Genomic DNA, 18,950 nt, shown 5'->3' on the forward strand with positions numbered 1-18,950 from the left:
GCAAGAATAACGACGTCTTTCTGTTTTTCGTAGTTGTTGTTGTGCTATCTTATAAACATTATTTTATTTTTCCTGCGGTCGCATCTCGTCTACGACACAATGCAAGATCTGCCCTGCTCTGGGAGTGACACGAAGCGCACAGTGGCACTGCGCTAATTCTCGAGCCGCTCGTGAGCGGGCGTTCAAGTCGGTTACAGGCGTGGCTGTCGATCCGGAAGTGCTCCATACGATCACACGGAAGTACAAACGCGGTCTATATTACATCTCGCGGAGCCTCCGGGTACCCCCATGCCTCTCTCCCCCTCTTCTTCTGGAACCGATTATACAATGGTACCCGCACGTATGCACGTTCAGCCTTTGTGTTGTTTCCACCACGTCCGGTAACACATTTACGGTATATACTTACGCCCGGCACGGCCTCTGCCCTGCTCGCACGCTCATTTCCCATTCTCGCCGTTTGGGCCGAAATCCGCGTTCGTCCCCGGGTCTAGCCGTGAGCGAATCTTCGCACGCGTGATAAATGAGGAGCAATCTTGGATAAGCCCCCCCCACCCTACCCCCCCCCCCCCCCATCTCTCTCCTTTCCGAACTTCGCCTGCCCAATGAACTCGCTTGCTCTTTCTCTCTCTCTCTCTCTCTCTCTCTCTCTCTCTCTCTCTCTCTCTCTTATACTCGCACTGGCGAAGTCTCCCTGCACGCTCTTCTTTCGAGAGCCGATACCGACGCACTCGTGAACCGGATTCGCCTGCCTGTTGTTTCATCCCTTGCCTCTCTCGCTACACGCGGAGGTTCCGGGTCGGCTGTGCTGGTAGCGATGGTGGTGGTATAGTTGCAACGACTGTAGTATACACCCTCACCGAGGCCCGTAGAAGAACGTCACTCCGCGACGGCAATCTCTCTCCGACGTGTAGCTTCCAGGCGTGTTAGTGCTGGTAACGCGTCGCGTCATGTGTAACGTATGCACGGAGCTCACATCCCGTGTGACCGGAACGCCTGTCTGCACGCGTTCTATAACTCCGTGAGGAAAATAAACCTCTTTAACACGGTGATACGGCTTTCTAGTTGGGAGTTGAGTTACTATCGCAAAAAAGAAGGAAGAAGAAGAGAAAAAAGAAATACTGACGTCGTTGATTTGGCTATCGGGTTTAGCTTTGGCGTGCACGTGGAATACGGAGCAAGTTCCGGGCTTCAACGCGCACGCAGGGTTCGGAATTCGGTTATGTGTGTCATTACAGCAAATGCTGTAAATACAGTAAATACAGGAAATGCGGGCCATAGACAAAGCAAGAGTTGATTATTATTATTATTATTTGTTTTGAACACATATACACATATACACAGTTAACAGGAAAGGGGAAGCGACGAGCAGGCTGGCAACTGCCACCGGAAGGAGCACAACGCCTGCCTACTCTTCTGAAGGGAGGTGACAACAACACAGAAATGGAAGATAGGAAGGAAGGGAGGAGAAAGGAAAAGAAGAGCAACAAGACAAATCTAAAGACTAAAGTAGAACACAGTAAACTACGCACGTTGTTCCGCCGAGTTTCGACTCTGCAGCCGGAATTAAAGTGACGCCGCGTCGAACAGCCCCCACAGTTATCAATCACATCCATGGCTAGTTCGCTATTCGGCTAATTGTGCGCTCCACGATGAGACGCCAAGTACAGCTGCACGCAATAGTGCATAGTAGTAGCGCAATATTAGATAGTGCATTCTACACAGCAGACAGATAAATCAGTTGTGCTCGAATTGAATCCTGGGGTTTTAGGTGCCGAAACGACGATCTGATTATGAGGCACGCCGTAGTGGGGGCCGGAACTCCGGATTAATTTTGACCGCCGGGGGATCTTTAATTTTACCCCGATGCACGGTACACGGGCCTTTTTGCATTGCGCCCCCATCGAAATACCGCCGCCCCTGCGAGTAAATCAGTTGTGCAAGGACAGCAAAGTATAGCAGAGCTTGAATAAAGTTATCCACTACGAATGTATACAGACAGTGCAGTGGTAGTAAAGGAGATTTTTAGAATAGCAAAAAAAAAAAAAAGAAAAGTAATTATGTAGGATACACCGACATAATATTTCCGTTTATATGAAAGAATCGGCAAAGCGAAACGCTGCAAAACATACTTACATAAGAAAGAGACACGCTTGCCAACATCGTAATTTGTCAAGACGCGATGATAGATAGGGAAGTAAACTGCACATTGGAGCGCAGTACACAGGAGTATCAACGTGAGGCGTTGTTGCCAAGCGCGTTAACGAGTGCATCCATGTACAATATAGCCAACAATCCCTCTGATTCCGCAACTATAGCATCGTGTCACCATCGTCCGCCGTGGTATCGCTTGGCGACTCTGACGTTGCGCTGCTGAGCTCGAGGTCGCGGGTTCGTTACCGGCCGAAATGCGAGGACGCTCGTGTACCACGCACTGGGCGCACGCGTAAATGAACACCGGGTGGTCAAAATTAGTCCAGCATCCCCCCACTTCGGCGTCACTCATAATCATACCGTACTTTTGGCGCGTAAAATCCCGGTATTTAATTTATTTGTTTTCGTCTCAGCTCTAGTTGCACACTTACTCGAAATAACGCCCAATAGTTAACTATCTACTTGTTGCTGGGTGAGTTGCTGATAGCTTAGTTGATACATATTAGCTCAATAAGATTAATTAATTTATGGGGTTTTACGTGCCAAAACCACTTTCTGATTATGAGGCACGCCGTAGTGGAGGACTCCGGAAATTTCGACCACCTGGGGTTCTTTAACGTGCACCTAAACCTAAGTACACGGGTGTTTTCGCATTTCGCCCCCAACGAAATGCGGCCGCCGTGGCCGGGATTCGATCCCGCGACCTTGTGCTCAGCAGCCTAACACCATAGCCACTGAGCAACCACGGCGGGTTAGCTCAATAAGAAGATGTACGGCACGTAAAGGACGAAAGGACACCCACTGTGTCCAGTATATGTCCTTTACGATCTGTCTTCTCGTTCGGCCAATTACGCCACAGCTATCGTCGCATCCTTACCGCGCCATTGCCGCACTTTCTCATCGTTACCCGCTCGTCGTTTCCCAGCGTCAACGGCTTGGTGCACGGAGAACCGAGACGCCAAGCTCGAAAATCCGATATCCACGCCGTAATTAGACCCGCAGATGTAAATGGTCTCGCTGAGTGGGCGATAGCGCCCACGCTTTAGCAGAGGGCCGGACGCTACGGTCGTGAACTCTCACCCAGGCCAGTTAGTTCGCTTTCAGGCCAGGAAATTCCTGTACGCACCCAGCGTGTGGCTCGTAGCAGTGTAGTGAATGCATTCCGTACGCACGGTACCCGGTTGCAGCTCGTAAAGCGCGATGCCGTTCCCTCGTATATGCAAATGCCCCGTGCGGGGTCGTGTTGCGTGGGCGCGCATGCGCCGTCGCCATCCCTCGCTGCAGTGCGTTATGCATGCGAGTCTTTCACTAAGGGGCCAAGGGTGATCGCATGCTTGCAGGCGCAGGTGTCGTACTCGCAGCGATACCGAGAGTGAACCTGTGGTGGATAAATGAAAGAACAGGATGTTGTAAACAAGAAGTATAGATTAGACTCGTTCATGCCGCGCAGAAACTGTGCGGTGGCTAACTCTTTTTTGATTATCCCATTAGCACAAGAATAAGCTTCAGCTGCGCAGGAAAAGGATGCGTGATTGCACTTTACTAATGTAATTTACAAGTTTGCGTACAGTATAAACAGCTCAGCCCGACTCGAAGCATGTCCTTGGACATCAGGAGTATAGTAGTATACATTATATTTCAACTCAAAGCATTTCTCGTTTGCAGCATCCAAGTATTGCAGTGCCTTTCGTTGGACCAGTGGCTTTTCGTTTTTTAACGCAGTTTTTCGAATCTCAGGTAAGTTTCTCGCCGGGACAGGTGGTGCACAGTCGACGTCTAAATTTGATCTACCGCAAAACGTTGAACTTCCGAGCAGTTCGTGACCATAACCAGTAAATTCGTACAACACTATACTGTTTTCATACAATATACAAGCTGTGAAATTGAGACATGCAAGCATGCCCAGGCTGCGGTAATATTCAGCTTTCTTCTGAGATCTTGCGGTTCGTATAGATTTCTACTACCACCTGTAATGGTCAGTAAGATGAGAAAAGTGCAGACAAACGGAATGAGGAAAAGATACAAACATATATACTCTGACTTGAAACCATATATTTATTTTGCGAGTGACAAAAATCTTTTGTTTTTGAGCGCTGTTTTTCGAATTTCCCATTCTTAGCCGTTTTGCTCCATAACGTGGCCAATCAAACGTCTAACACTCATATTCATTTTGAAGCCTGTCATCAAGAAAGATCTGCCGAGCTGGATATATGTCAGCTCCTCGTAAGCGCTTATTTCTTGTGTGCTGTCGTTCACGTTTACGATATGTAAGTGCGAGATCAAGCGCCAAGAAACTCGCCGGCATACGTGCATGTGGGCTGGGCTTGTCTGGCTCGTCACGTATTACGTGCCTGACAAGCCTGACCAAGACTTTATTTATATCGCAAGGTTTATTACCATGTCGGCTAAGAGGAGCGATGCTTCACGGTGTCCTTCGCTCTTAGTCGAGAGCAATTGCTCAGTCCGAAGAGTTGCGCAGGAAGTACCACCGTTGTTGTTTGTCCTGTCTGCATGAAGGCGGTGCTTCGCTCCGGGAAGGACAGGCTTGCTTGCTTAACTAGCTGATCACTTTTTTGGCTGGCGAAGACCTAAACTGAAGCGCATGTCGTCTAGTTGAGAGTGAGTATACTCCATGTTCACGTGGAGCATCGGCTTGACTCTCGCTCACCGTACGGTCTCTGTTGACAAGTTCTGGCAACGGTAATGATTGGCTGGTAGTGATTAACCGAATAGTTTGTTTGCCGCACTTAGTCACACATTTTATACCGTTTCGAAGACGTTCGCAATGAGCCTTTTGCAGTTCCAGGAGAGGCTTGCGAACTTTATGCATTCGGCACTGAGAAGTTGTCGTTCTTGTTGGAAGGAGTTCGTTCGAGTCCAATTATTGTCGAGGATCCGTTGTTTCAATCGTCAGGCGCATCGTGTTTAAGCATAAACTCTCAGTCTGCTCGTTGGTTGTACGCCTGCTTCTCACGAGTTCTTAGAATGCAGAAGGTATACGAAAATGAAAAAGTACAATTTCGCATTCGAAGGTTGAAGCCTCCAAGGGTACACTCATACCGCAGTTTGGGCCTGCACAGGGTTTATTTTGTAGCTGCAGGCTCTAGATGCTCATGCTTGGATTTGATCAACGTTTCTAGCTTTTACGGTAGATTCCACATAAGACTGTTTTCCAAATTCCGAGCACATTTAGGGCGGATTCACGTATACGAAGGGAACACCGTCTCAATGACTATTAAAAGCGATGTCGTCGTCCTTATGCGACGAGGTTCCGTCGGGTCAGGCATATGGCGTGTGTGTGTGTGTGTGTGTGTGTGTGTGTGTGTGTGTGTGTGTGTGTGTGTGTGTGTGTGTGTGTGTGTGTGTGTGTGTGTGTGTGTGTGTGTGTGCTTGTGCTTGTGCGTGTGTGTGCGTGTGCGTTTGCGTGTGCGTGTGTGTGTGTGTGTGTGTGTGTGTGTGTGTTACGTTGTATCCAATTAAGCCATGTCGCCATCCTAAACAATTGTGCGGACGACTTAAGAAAATAATAAAAAGAAAGAATAATGAGGTGGTGCTACAAAGACGGCAGAGACCATACCGGTACTGTCTTCGAGCTTGGCTTGATTCTGGCTATGCGGCCATTAGCCGCGTCCCCTATTGGCCCCTTCCTTCTGGGCCTGCCTACACTTGAAACCCGAGAGCGCACACACGAAATAGAGAAGGAAGCTCGTGCGCACCCGCTGGTCACCGCTCATGCGTCCTCGTTCGTTCGCCCGTGGTCCGAAGGAAGGAAGAGAGGGAGGCGCACATTTTCGAAAGGGCGCTCTCTCGCGCTCGCGCGCGCATTATGCCAACCGGGCAGCCAGCCGGGTTGGGCCACCACCACCACCAGCGAGCTCATATCCATGCGCAACAAAGCCAGCAACTGGCCCCGTCGGCGACTATATTTCATTCCTGTTGCGGAGTTTCTGCATTTTTATACGCACAAACGCACGCACACGCTCTCCTCCGCTCGCACCGTGGAAGAAGCGCGGGGCAGCAAGCAAGCCAGAGATGCGGTGCCCTGCGCTGCCCGATGATCTCTTTCGCCGTCTTCGTTTTCCTCTTTCTTTTCTGTTCTTCTCTCGCCTCCTATTCCGCGGCGAGTTCCTTATCTCGCGCACAGCGAACGCATGCACACACGTGCGCGCGCGCTCGCGCGCGTGCCTTCGTTTTGCGAAGCCGGTCGTTGGCGCGCGCATACCTGCTGCATCAGCGAGCTGGCCGCCGCTGAGCCATTGCGCGCGATGCCGCCGTTTCGTTTTTGCCCTCTGGAGCAGAGCGCCGCCGCTCAGACAGATGCACGCACCGGATAGCGGGGTGTGTTCGTTTGGATCATTACCGCCACCGAAGCACAATCCCCCCCACTACCTCCCTCACCGCTTCCTTGGCTTGGGGCTCGCCGGACTCTCTCCCCCTTCACAGGGCTGAGGAAGGGGATGGGTTGACCACGCGAATGGCGTGTCTACATAGCGGCTGCCCGAGCGAGGAAGGTGCAGTACACCTATACATCGCCCTTGTCTCATTATATGCCGGCGGCTTGTGCGTATCCTTCCGTCCACCCCACGCTCCCCACGCGTGTAAGACGTAAACTGAGAATCGTATACGCCGAATGGCGAGAGCAATCGTACAGTGTGTGTGTGTGTGTGTGTGTTTGTTTGCGAGTCCGTATTCGTTTCCGCTTCGATGCCAAGTTGTTAAGTCGCAGGCTACTATAGGTGTTTGTGGCATGCAGTTTGCGAAATGTGAATCACGTGTACTGGGAACCGTATAGTACAGCGCAGAGTATTATTTTATATACATGTTGACTTCATGTTCGGCATTAGCCGCAAGCGTTCAATTCCTGCATAGGGGTGACCACAGTTCCCTTTAACCTCAATCCAATCAGGTGAGCTTTGCTGCTTCGGGGGGTGTTTCTTAATTCGTACTTACGTATCCATGACACTCACAGTCTCACAGTCGCCAAGTGCATGGTGACTTTAATGAATAAACTTATCGGCTAGTGCAGCGCGGTACCGCGACTGATCTGGACGTGCTGTCACCACCGAGAGAACGGCCGAAGTGCCCCATTTGTTTCTTTTAAACCGCGCCACATTTCAAAGGTATTCAAGGGCAGGGGCAGCAGGCCCTACTGGGAAGACAATAAAGATGGTTAATCACTTGGTCACTTGTCAGAGGACAGAAACTGTAATATGCCTACAGTATTTGCGTGATATCCTTAGCTGCTACCAATTTATTGTACTGTCATACAATGTATTTAATCAGGGCGGCCTTACAAGCACGCCGTTTCTTTCTTTCTTCTCTGCAGGAGAAGCAAAATAAAGAGAAAGAACGCTGCTTTAGTTTGTGTTGATTAGAAATATAAACATCGGTCTAGCTGAAGACAGGGACGTGGCGGTACTTATCATTTTATAGCTGTCGAATTCCTTTTTACTTTATTTGTGGACTTCGAATAAAGAAGTTGAGTGGTTTATACGACGGGCGTCGCCGTAACAGCATACAGTCGAATACCCTTATAACAAAGTGCTTGGTGCCTCCTAAATCATTCGTTATACAGGTCACTTTGTTGTAAAGGTCACACACCGCACACCTCGCAATAGAACCGGACAGAATTATTCCTTGGTTATACAGGTCATATCGTCGTATAGGCGTTCGTTGTAAAGGAGACCAACTGTATACCTACAACAGGCCAGAATCCCAACGAGAGTCTCACTACCTATAAGCACTCTATAGCTTTCTTTAACTAGGACGTTTGCGTCGCCTCCGAAGCGCATGACACTCTTGCTAGCGCAAGCAAGGCCACTGGGACAGTCATTTTTCTACGTTCACGCGTAAATCGTTTGCAGCGTGTTTCACTTTGCTCGGGATCGCGAAGTCGGTCGTATTCCGACGCTTCCTCCTGCTTGTTGCGTTTCGCCTGCGACACGTGGTTTTGCCGGCGCGACTGCGGCGGGGCGGCAGACATTTTGGCCCGATCGTCGTCGCCGCAACACTCATCACCAGGTGTTTCCAGGCGCGACTGCGGCGATGCGACCGCCTAGGGATCATCCTCGCATTCCAGTCATTGTGCCCGAAACAGGCGATGCCAAAGCAGGGATCTCATTCCAGTCATTGGGCCCGAAACAGGCGATGCCAAAGCAGGGATCTCGTTCCAGTCATTGTGCCCGAAACAGGCGATGCCAAAGCAGGGACCATCCTCTCATTACAGTCATTGTGTCCGACCGGCAGCGCCACGACAGGGTGCTACGAGATCGTGCTCGACATGGTGCTACGGCATCGCTACGACAGTGTGCGTCACCATTAGCCCATTGTACATTCACGTGCTCGTCTTTTGAGGGGTTCCTTCTTGCCCTCAACTGCGAGAGTATAAAAACAGCTGCCCCCGGACGCCAAAAGGAGGGCTCCGATTTCTTCTGTTGAGTGAAGTGCTCTCCCGTCTCTCTACTACGGTCAAACCTGACCGCCAACTCTTTGCGATGTTAAAATAAACAAGTTGTTTCGTTGTTACCAGTCGACTCATGCTTTGCCGGGACCTTCGGATGCTTCCAGTTGTACCCCAGGCCGCCAGGCCAACGCTACCCTTGGGGCTTGCGACCCAGGTACAACCACGGGCGTCAGCGCCGAGTTCCCAACAGATCGTACCAGCAGTCCGATCCCAAACATCTGGTTGGCAGCGGTGAGATCGCCTCCGACTTCAAACAACTGTCTGCCAGCGGTGAGATCGCGACAACGGAGGCCAGCAGCGAAGAGATGCAGTTGACTGTATGCTGAGCAGCTCAACGACGATCCGGGAGCAGTGCAACGAGCCCTGTGTGACGACTGGTTGCCTGCAGCGGAACGACTGCGCGGAATTCCTGCCTGCGAGGTTTGGTGAGTGCGGGACTTTCTTCTTCTGAGCTTTGCCAGGCTTTTGTTAGTGTTAGAAACAGAGCTGGTAATTGTGGTTGTCGTTGCTGCCGGGTTAGTTGCGGCAAGACAATAGTAAGCAGTAGAGAAAGCAGCATTCAGAGCAGCCATGGATTTGAAGTCGTTGCGCAAACCGAAATTGTTGGAGCTTGCAAGAGAGTTGGGCCTGGATGTCTCGGACAAACTCAGAAAACCAGAACTGATAAAGGCTATTCTTGAGTTAGAGGCTGAGGATGACGAGCTGTCGGAATGCCTTGAGACCATTGAAGAGAGGGAGACTGCAAAAAGACAGGAGCGCGAACTTAAAGAGCAAAAAGAAAAAGAAGAGCGTGAACGTAAAGAACAGAAAGAGCGAGAGCAACAAGAGCGTGACCGTCAACACGCTTTGGAAATGAAGCGTCTTGAGGTAGAGATGGAACGCGCTCGTAATGGAAGTCAGGCACACGGTGCAGGAGAACGCGTATTGTTCAAAATGACGGACCTGATGCGGCCGTTTAAGCTTGGAGAGGACATTGGTTTGTTCCTGGTTAACTTTGAGCGAACGTGCGAGAAGCAGGGGTTCTCTCGGGAAACGTGGCCACAGCGCTTGCTCACTTTGTTACCCGGCGAGGCGGCCGACGTAGTCGCTCGCTTGGATAGAGAGGAGGCAGAGGATTTCGACACAGTGAAATCGAGTCTTCTAAAAAAGTACCGGCTGTCTGCGGAGGCGTTCCGTCGGAAGTTTCGGGAAAATGAGAAAGGCAGAAGTGAGTCATATACAGAGTTTGCGTATAGGCTTATGTCGAACATGCAGGAGTGGCTCAAAGAAGAGAAAGCGTTTGGTGACCACGATAAAGTTCTGCAGTGTTTCGGGCTAGAACAGTTTTATAGTCGGTTACCGGAGAACGTGCGATACTGGGTCTTGGATAGGCCAGACGTGAGTACGGTGGCTAGAGCCGCTGAGCTAGCCGAGGAGTTTGTGACGCGTCGAGCTCGCGGAGCTAAGGACGGTCAAAAGGGTGAATTTGGCTCGAAGTTTGAGAGGCCGAAGTTCACGCCCATGAGATTAAAGGGGGACACGCGTAGTGCGGATGCGAGCGAAAGCAGTCCGACCAAACGTAAAGAGACGGCGGCAGCCAAACGCAGAAAGCGGTTCGAGATGAGGCGAGCGCGCTTGTGTTATACGTGCCAGAAGCCGGGTCACTTTTCGGCGCAGTGTCCGGAAACAACACCAAAAGTTGTGTTTTTTTCAATAGGCAGCACTGACGAGAACATGAAGCTTCTCGAGCCTTACATGCGAGACCTCCTCGTGAACGGGAAAGAGTGCCGAGTGCTTCGCGATTCCGCAGCTACGATGGATGTAGTTCACCCATCTTACGTAGAACCCCATATGTTCACGGGCGAGTGCGCGTGGATCAAGCAAGCCGTGGAAGCTCATAGCGTGTGTCTGCCAGTAGCAAAAGTGCTTATTGAAGGACCTTTCGGAGCGCTTGAGACGGAGGCGGCAGTGTCATCTATGCTGCCACCCCAGTACCCGTACCTATTTTCAAACAGGTCCGATCACCTCCTGCGCGAGAAGGGGCTTTTGTTTGGTGAAGCTAGTGTTCAGGCCTTAACCAGATCGAAGGTTCGGGAGCTCGCTGCAAAGGCGGTAGTTGCGGGGCCGACGTTATCAAACAACGAAAAAGGGTCAGAGGCGCAGCAAGCTGATATTCCGAGCACGCCCGAACTGAATAAACTTGAGTCTGTAACGTTAAAGGCGCCAGATACTGGAGAGGAAATGCCCGACACGGGAAAGTTAGAAGAGCTATCTACTGATTTGCTCATCGCGCCTACGTCAGACGGACTTGATAGGTTGCTACAAGTCAGCCGGTCGGCTTTGATAGCCGAGCAAAAAAAGGATGGCAGCCTGGAAAACGTGCGCTGCAATGTCAAAGAAGGTATCGCCAGGAAAACTGCGCGTTTTGTGGAAAGAGGTGGAGTCCTGTACCGGAAGTATCTAGACCGCAGAGGAGTGGAGTTCGATCAGCTGGTCGTGCCTCAATGCTATCGTCAGGATCTGTTGCGCTTGTCACATGGGGGTTCGTGGTCCGGACACCTAGGAGTTAAGAAAACTAAGGACCGTCTCTTGCAAGAGTACTATTGGCCAGGGTGTTTTCGGGACGCAGACCATTTCGTGAGGACATGTGACACTTGTCAGCGGGTGGGCAAACCAGGGGACAAATCAAGGGCGCCGTTGAAATTGGTACCTATCATTACGGAGCCTTTTAGACGGCTCGTTATTGATACTGTGGGACCTCTGCCGGTAACAGCCACGGGGTACAGACACATTTTGACTGTGATCTGCCCAGCGACAAAGTTCCCTGAAGCAGTGCCGCTTAAAGAACTCAGCTCAGTTGAGATAGTCAATGCACTACTGTCCATATTTGCGCGAGTTGGTTTTCCTGCGGAAATCCAATCAGATCAGGGCACAGTGTTTACTAGCGCTTTGACGACAACTTTTCTCGAAAGGTGTGGGGTAAAGCTGCTACACAGCTCAGTGTACCACCCACAGTCGAATTCCGTTGAGAAGCTCCACTCCGTCATGAAGCGCGTGTTGAGAGCCTTGTGTTTTGAACATCAAACTGACTGGGAGCTGTGTCTGCCTGGGGTGATGTTTGCTTTAAGGACCGCGCCGCATGCGGCTACGGGGTTTTCGCCAGCTGAACTGGTGTACGGTCGCTCGCTTCGATCTCCGCTTCGCATGCTTCGAGAATCATGGGAAGGTAGGGGCGACGACCCAGTCGTGGTGGAGTACGTGCTTAAGCTCCTCGAACGCTTAAGAAGGGCACAGGAGTTGTCAGGTGAAGCAATGACAAAGGCCCAGCAGAGGGCCAAGGTTTATTATGATCGGACAGCCAGGGCCCGTCGTTTTGAGGTTGGCGATGAGGTCATGATATTGCGCACATCGCTAAACAACAAACTAGACGTGCAGTGGGAGGGCCCAGCGCGAATTGTTCAGAAACTGTCGGACGTTAACTACGTGGTAAGTCTGCCAGGAAAGCGGAAAGCACAGCAAGTTTACCACTGTAATCTGCTCAAACCTTATAGACAAAGGGAAGCAGTGGTGTGCATGATGGTAAACGTTCCTGAAGAGCTTCCGGTCGAGCTTCCAGGACTAGGCTCAGTGACGAACAGGGAAGACACCGGTCAAGTCATTAGTGACCTTATCAGTAAAGCGCCGCTGTCGCCTGAGCAGAAAACCGAACTACACCAGCTATTACAAGAGTTTCAAGGTCTGTTCTCTGAGAGGCCTGGTAGGACTTCTGTACTTACTCATGATATAGAACTTACCTCCACAGAGCCAGTACGATCCAAGGCGTATCGGGTGTCACCCCGCCAGAGCGATATTATGGAGGCTGAGGTAAAGAAAATGCTACAGCTCGGTGTTATTGAGGCAGGTGAGAGTGATTATACCTCCCCTTTGATTTTAGTTGAGGTACCGGGCAAGGAACCTCGTCCTTGCGTCGACTACCGCAGGCTTAATTCCATCACTAAGGATCAAATTTATCCGATCCCTAACATCGAGGAGCGCCTTGAGAAAGTTAGTAGCGCTCAGTTTATTTCCACCCTAGATCTTGTCAGGGGTTATTGGCAGGTTCCACTTACAGAAGAGGCTAGTAGGTATGCGGCGTTCATTTCACCAATGGGAACATTCCGTCCTAAAGTGTTGAGTTTTGGTTTGAAGAACGCGCCATACTGTTTTTCAAGCCTCATGGATAAAGTGTTGCGGGGACAGCAAGAATTCGCTTTACCGTATCTAGACGACGTAGCGATATTCTCCGCATCCTGGTCTGAGCATATGACACACTTGCGGGCAGTGCTAACCCGCCTGCGCGAAGCAGGCTTGACAGTAAAGGCTCCTAAGTGCCAGTTAGCACAGGCCGAGGTTGTCTACCTCGGTCACGTGATTGGTCAGGGTCGTCGCCGCCCCTCTGAAATAAAAGTGGCCGCTGTGCGAGACTTTCCGCAACCGCGCACAAAGACCGATATTCGGTCGTTCTTAGGTGTCGCCGGCTACTATCAGAGGTACATCCCTAGGTACTCTGATATCGCGGCTCCCCTGACGGATGCTCTAAGAAAGACAGAGCCTCAAACAGTCGTCTGGGACGAGACAAAGGAAAGAGCTTTTAGCGCCCTAAAGAGTGCCCTAACAAGCCAGCCTGTGCTACGATCGCCAGACTATACAAAAGGGTTCATTGTTCAGTGCGATGCTAGTGAGCGAGGCATGGGCGTTGTACTGTGCCAACGGGAAAAGGGAGAAGTAGAACACCCCGTCCTGTATGCTAGTCGTAAGCTGACCAGTCGTGAGCAGGCGTATAGCGCCACCGAGAAAGAGTGTGCATGTCTCGTGTGGGCCGTTCAGAAATTGTCATGCTATCTAGCCGGCTCGAGGTTTATCATTGAGACGGATCACTGCCCTCTCCAATGGCTGCAGACCATCTCTCCCAAAAATGGCCGCCTCCTGCGCTGGAGCCTCGCTTTACAACAATATTCCTTTGAGGTGCGTTACAAAAAGGGGAGTCTCAACGGTAACGCCGATGGCTTAAGTCGAAGCCCCTAACGTAGGAATCAGCCTCAAAATTGTTTGTTACTGATGTTTTCTTCCTGAGGCAGGATTTTTTTTTTTAACATATTGCTTTTGTTTAGTGTTTCAAAGTGATGATATGCTTTCTAGTGCAATTTTTCAATTTGTGGACGCGTTCTGAGTGATGCTAGACTACTGTAAGGAACTAGGCAGTGGTATAAAAAGGGGAAAGAGCCTGGCAGGGCTTAGTGAGGGTTGTGCCGTGCTTGCTGACTGAGCGGTTGAGTTTCAGCGTAGTTCTAACGCTTGCCGGGAACGAGAACAAAAATGTGAACTCTCCCGAAGTCACTTTGCAGTGTCCCGTGCGAACCTGAACAAGAGAACGAGGCCTTCTCTGTGCGCTGCGCTCAAGAAACGTCGAGGGACGCCCGACTTCGGTTATGAGCATCATCGAGCGACATCCCTCCGGACAGCGGATGCAGTCCCCTGTCCATCGGGATCTCCTTCCCCCGGCGGGGCGGTCTGTTGCGTTTCGCCTGCGACACGTGGTTTTGCCGGCGCGACTGCGGCGGGGCGGCAGACATTTTGGCCCGATCGTCGTCGCCGCAACACTCATCGCCAGGTGTTTCCAGGCGCGACTGCGGCGATGCGACCGCCTAGGGATCATCCTCGCATTCCAGTCATTGTGCCCGAAACAGGCGATGCCAAAGCAGGGATCTCGTTCCAGTCATTGTGCCCGAAACAGGCGATGCCAAAGCAGGGACCATCCTCTCATTACAGTCATTGTGTCCGACCGGCAGCGCCACGACAGGGTGCTACGAGATCGTGCTCGACATGGTGCTACGGCATCGCTACGACAGTGTGCGTCACCATTAGCCCATTGTACATTCACGTGCTCGTCTTTTGAGGGGTTCCTTCTTGCCCTCAACTGCGAGAGTATAAAAACAGCTGCCCCCGGACGCCAAAAGGAGGGCTCCGATTTCTTCTGTTGAGTGAAGTGCTCTCCCGTCTCTCTACTACGGTCAAACCTGACCGCCAACTCTTTGCGATGTTAAAATAAACAAGTTGTTTCGTTGTTACCAGTCGACTCATGCTTTGCCGGGACCTTCGGATGCTTCCAGTTGTACCCCAGGCCGCCAGGCCAACGCTACCCTTGGGGCTTGCGACCCAGGTACAACCACGGGCGTCAGCGCCGAGTTCCCAACAGATCGTACCAGCGGTGCGATCCAAACATGCTGCAGCAACGCAAACAATCTCGTTGGAAATAAACAATAACGACGAGCGGGAGCGCAGCAGGCCGCATGCGAGGGAGGCAGGAGTCCCGGTGCCAGGAATGACAAATGAAGCAGCGCCTATGGGCGCAGAGCAAACTTCGCGGACGTCGAAGTCGTCCACGGGTCGCATTTTTCAAAGGAAAACTGTGCGAGCCGCTAAAATGTTGCGACAGCCAGCCCCGATTCCAGTCGAGGCAAAGGTCTCGAAGACCTAGTAGGCTCAGGTCGTTTTCTTCGCGAAATCCTGCAAACCATTCATGCTAGAAGCCTGTCCCTGGGATGGAAAAAAGAAAAAAAAAGAAAGATGCCTAAGCTGAAGGTTGTAGAATAAAAAAACACCGCCCATGCACCTCGTAGAGATAGTGAACAGCGAAGCTGAAATGTGCGGCCCCGATGTCTATCGCTGGGTATATTCAGACGGGTTATTAAACTCTTTCTCAATTATTGGTTACGTCTTTGTGTTTCTTAATGAGGTTACGCACACGTTTGGCTTGGGTTTATCACAGTATTTATTTGAAATGCCGCACATTGAGCTTCGCATAATCACCATCATGGAGGGGTGAAATGAGCGATTCATTGCGTTCACCCAGCGGGTTCATCAAAGTCTTCCTGAATTATGTTACGCATTTGTGTTTCGTTATGCGTTAGTCATACTGCTTATGATTCGGTTGTGCGCTGTAGTTACCAAATGACACACCGGGGCCGGGCACTTCATTTAATTAAAGACAGGGACAGATTTCTTAACCTATTGCGAAGTCAGAGAGAGAATGCTGCGCGCGGTGCTCTGCGGCGAGAGGGAAATGTCATAACTATCGGTGTAGCCAATGGCGCGCCACACCGTTGCTGCGAGAGAGAAACGACGTCGCTATCGGCTTAACCAAAGGCGCGCCGAAGCTTCCGCCGGAGGGTTTCTGTGGTCGGACCACGAGCGTTTCGCCTAGGTCATGTACAGCTGCGCTCTAAAAGTATCTCTTTAATTATGTCACCATGAAATTGTCTCAACCCCGTCCCCCTCTGTGTCGCTTCCCTGCAATAATACGTAATTTCTATGCCTACTCAACGAGAAATTTGTCCGTCGGTCACTGAAGACAAATGCGATGGCTCATTCCCCCTAAATGGCTCATACCGCCAATGGCTCATACCCCCCATACCGCCGCAGTAGGATTTCTGTGGTGGGAACACGAGTGTTTCGCCTAGGCATATACAGCTTCGTTGTAATATGGGAGGAATACGACTTGCGCTCGTTAAGATTGTCCTTCGCGCTGTGAGGGACGGCATGCTCTCAGGTATACATGCCAGTTTGTATATTAACCCTTTTCGCGGCGATCCCGCGGGCGCTGCCATGTTTGACCACGTGGTCAAACATGGCCACGTGGTCAAACGCGCCCATTGCTTGCCTCAACTGCCTCCATTGCCTCCTATAGTTTACAATGGGTGTGTACGACGCCGGTGCGGCTTAGCAAACCTCTGTTTCGGGAGATATCGTAGACGGTGATGGCTCGATGACACGAAGCTTCGGCCAATGGTTCAGAGAACATGCAAAAGCTTTCGGAGCTGATTAAGCTATGCCCAAACGGCGCGAGCAGCGCATATCGTGCTTGTTCTAAAAGCGAGGTTAAATAAGTATTCCAAGCTATCCAAACTTTCCCCTCATGAAATGAATCAGGATTAGTGTGTTTTCCTCTTCTTTCTTTAGTTGGCGAATGTATTGAATCAGCGGCTTGTCGCTTTTCTGACTCAGTAAATTACCTTGGTGCGGTCGCTGTATGATTATTTTCTGCCTAACAGCTCACAGTTCCGATAGATTCGAATTCTTGCTGCGCGCAAGGCTTGCAACGTCGCCGTTTTCTGCCTTTTAGTACCTTGTAGCAAAGATGTATTATCGCTAGTAACTCGCTTACTCTTGTGGACCGTCACGAAACACTCAGCTTCGACCGTTCGTGCGCTATCGGTGTAGTGCGTCATTTATTGTGCGCATATGATGCGCCTATATTCACGTGCGCGTCCATTCACTCATTGACACGTTGACGATAGAGTGGGCATAAGTATCCGTGCCCGTTGGGGTGTATGTGTGTTGGGGTATTATGCGCGAAACTTACGATGACATGACGCGGCGCTACTCCCTTTGTCATTGTTTAACGAGTGGTACTCACTCTTGCCGACGTTTCGTGGCTGAAGCACTGTCCTTGAACGCTAACGATACAACGCTGGCGGATTCACAAATTTCTGTATCCTCGAGGAAAGCCGTACATCTCGCAGTGCCAGCGACACGTACGGACAGTTGCATCAGCGTTCCGCGAACTTGGCCGCACAGACTCATTCCATTCTTCAATATGCCAGTAACTATTTTTGCGACAGACTACTGCACACGTTTTCAATCCACATGATTCAATCCAGCATGATTGAAGCACAGTGCATTAGTGAAAAGTTCGTTGCATTACCGAAATCTGATCGCACAGAAGCAAGGTGGAATCGGTGGTGGTTTCGTATTCGTGTGCTGTAACAGAGGCTACGTCCAGCGCGCCGCCGAAAGCGCCATCTCATTTCTCTAGAACAAACTGTTCCGCGAGAAGGGTCAACATATGCCAGTAGTCGAAGAGTAGTGTGTGTGTGTGTGTGTGTGTGTGTGTGTGTGTGTGTGTGTGTGTGTGTGTGTGTGTGTGTGTGTGTGTGTGTGTGTGTGTGTGTGTGTGTGTGTGTGTGTGTGTGTGTGTGTGTGTGTGTGTGTGTGTGTGTGTGTGTGTGTGTGTGTGTGTGTGTGTGCGCGTGCGTGTGTGTGTATGTGTGTGCGTGTGTGTAAGACGTTGTGAATAGTGGAAATAGTGGAAATAGGGAAGGGTCAGATAAAATGTCCCTGCCAATGGCGATACCTGAAGTATTTCGGGATAGAAAAGGCACCATCAATACTCCAGACATAGGGAGAGTATGAAGATAGGGTGCGAAGAGGTAGGCAAGGAGGTTAACCTGGAAGGGCCTCTGGTTGGCTACCATATATGTACAAAGGAGAATGAAGAAAAGACGATATAAAGATAAGTGGCTTAGAAGATTTCCTGAACCGATGCGTCCAAAAGGAAAGTGTCATGCAGTCGTAGCCACTTACTTTAAAAAGCGCACAAGTGCCTTCAGAGTCTTGCGCGTCAGCGCTCCCGTCGACATCGGATAACATCGGCGAGCTCGGGCAGAGTTCCACATTTACTCCTTAATCCCCTACAAATCACCACACTTTATAAACCACTGATCGTAGAATGTAATCAGAGGTGACAAAAACATGTGGCCTTCTCGAGTGTTTTGATTCCTCAATTCGAAGAAAACACACACATATATATATATATATATATATATATATATATATATATATATAGCTATATTGGCAAACATATTAAACATTACCAACGTGAGCTAACAGGAACTTGGAGGTTTGTGACCAAACCACGCATCCGTATACAGTGCGCTTGCTCTTGAGCTTTTCGCAGTCCTTCGGCGCATGAAAGCATAATATTACAAAAAGAAAAGATAAACCCGGGTGTACACGGAAGCGGGCCGTACGTGGCCGGAGCCTTCTCAGGCGCACAAGACTCACTGAACGGTTATCTTTTGTTTTCTTCGTCGTCTCGCTTACATACGCAACCGTTCCACGTTGTGCCGACAGCGCGCTCTCTCTTTCCGAGTTTTTCTTTTCTTCTGCCGGCAGAGGACACAAAACAAGAGTGAGCCCAGAGCGACGACGGCCATCGCGGTGAACTTGACTTTGCGGGGTGAACGAGGTGGCGGTTCCGGGAGAAGCAACGCCGACGCGAACTAAGCGAAGTAGAAAGAACTGAAACAAAAGAAAAGATAGCCGAAAAAAAAGGGGGGGGAGGAAGGAGGATAGGCAACAGAGCACATCTCGGAGAATCGGCGGCGAAGTCGTCGCAAAAGCCGCGTCCAGATCGTCCGGAAGAAGAGTATATAGAGTCGTTCGCCCGCCGGCGCCTGTTGCGCCTGCATGTCCGCGCTGACGCACGCACGCACGAACGAACGGGGTATACAAGCTCGTCCGTATGCGCTATACAGTG

General features: G+C 50.7%; 1 protein-coding gene across 2 annotated transcripts in view; it reads left to right on the forward strand.

The window, feature by feature from the left end:
• Positions 1-18,950, forward strand: part of LOC142575417 (uncharacterized) — a 629,386-nt gene that overhangs the window by 289,864 nt on the left and 320,572 nt on the right. The gene's annotated exons all lie outside the window — the stretch shown is intronic.

This window comes from Dermacentor variabilis, chromosome 3 (assembly GCF_050947875.1).
Source record: "Dermacentor variabilis isolate Ectoservices chromosome 3, ASM5094787v1, whole genome shotgun sequence".
In the NCBI taxonomy this organism is placed as follows: domain Eukaryota; kingdom Metazoa; phylum Arthropoda; class Arachnida; order Ixodida; family Ixodidae; genus Dermacentor; species Dermacentor variabilis.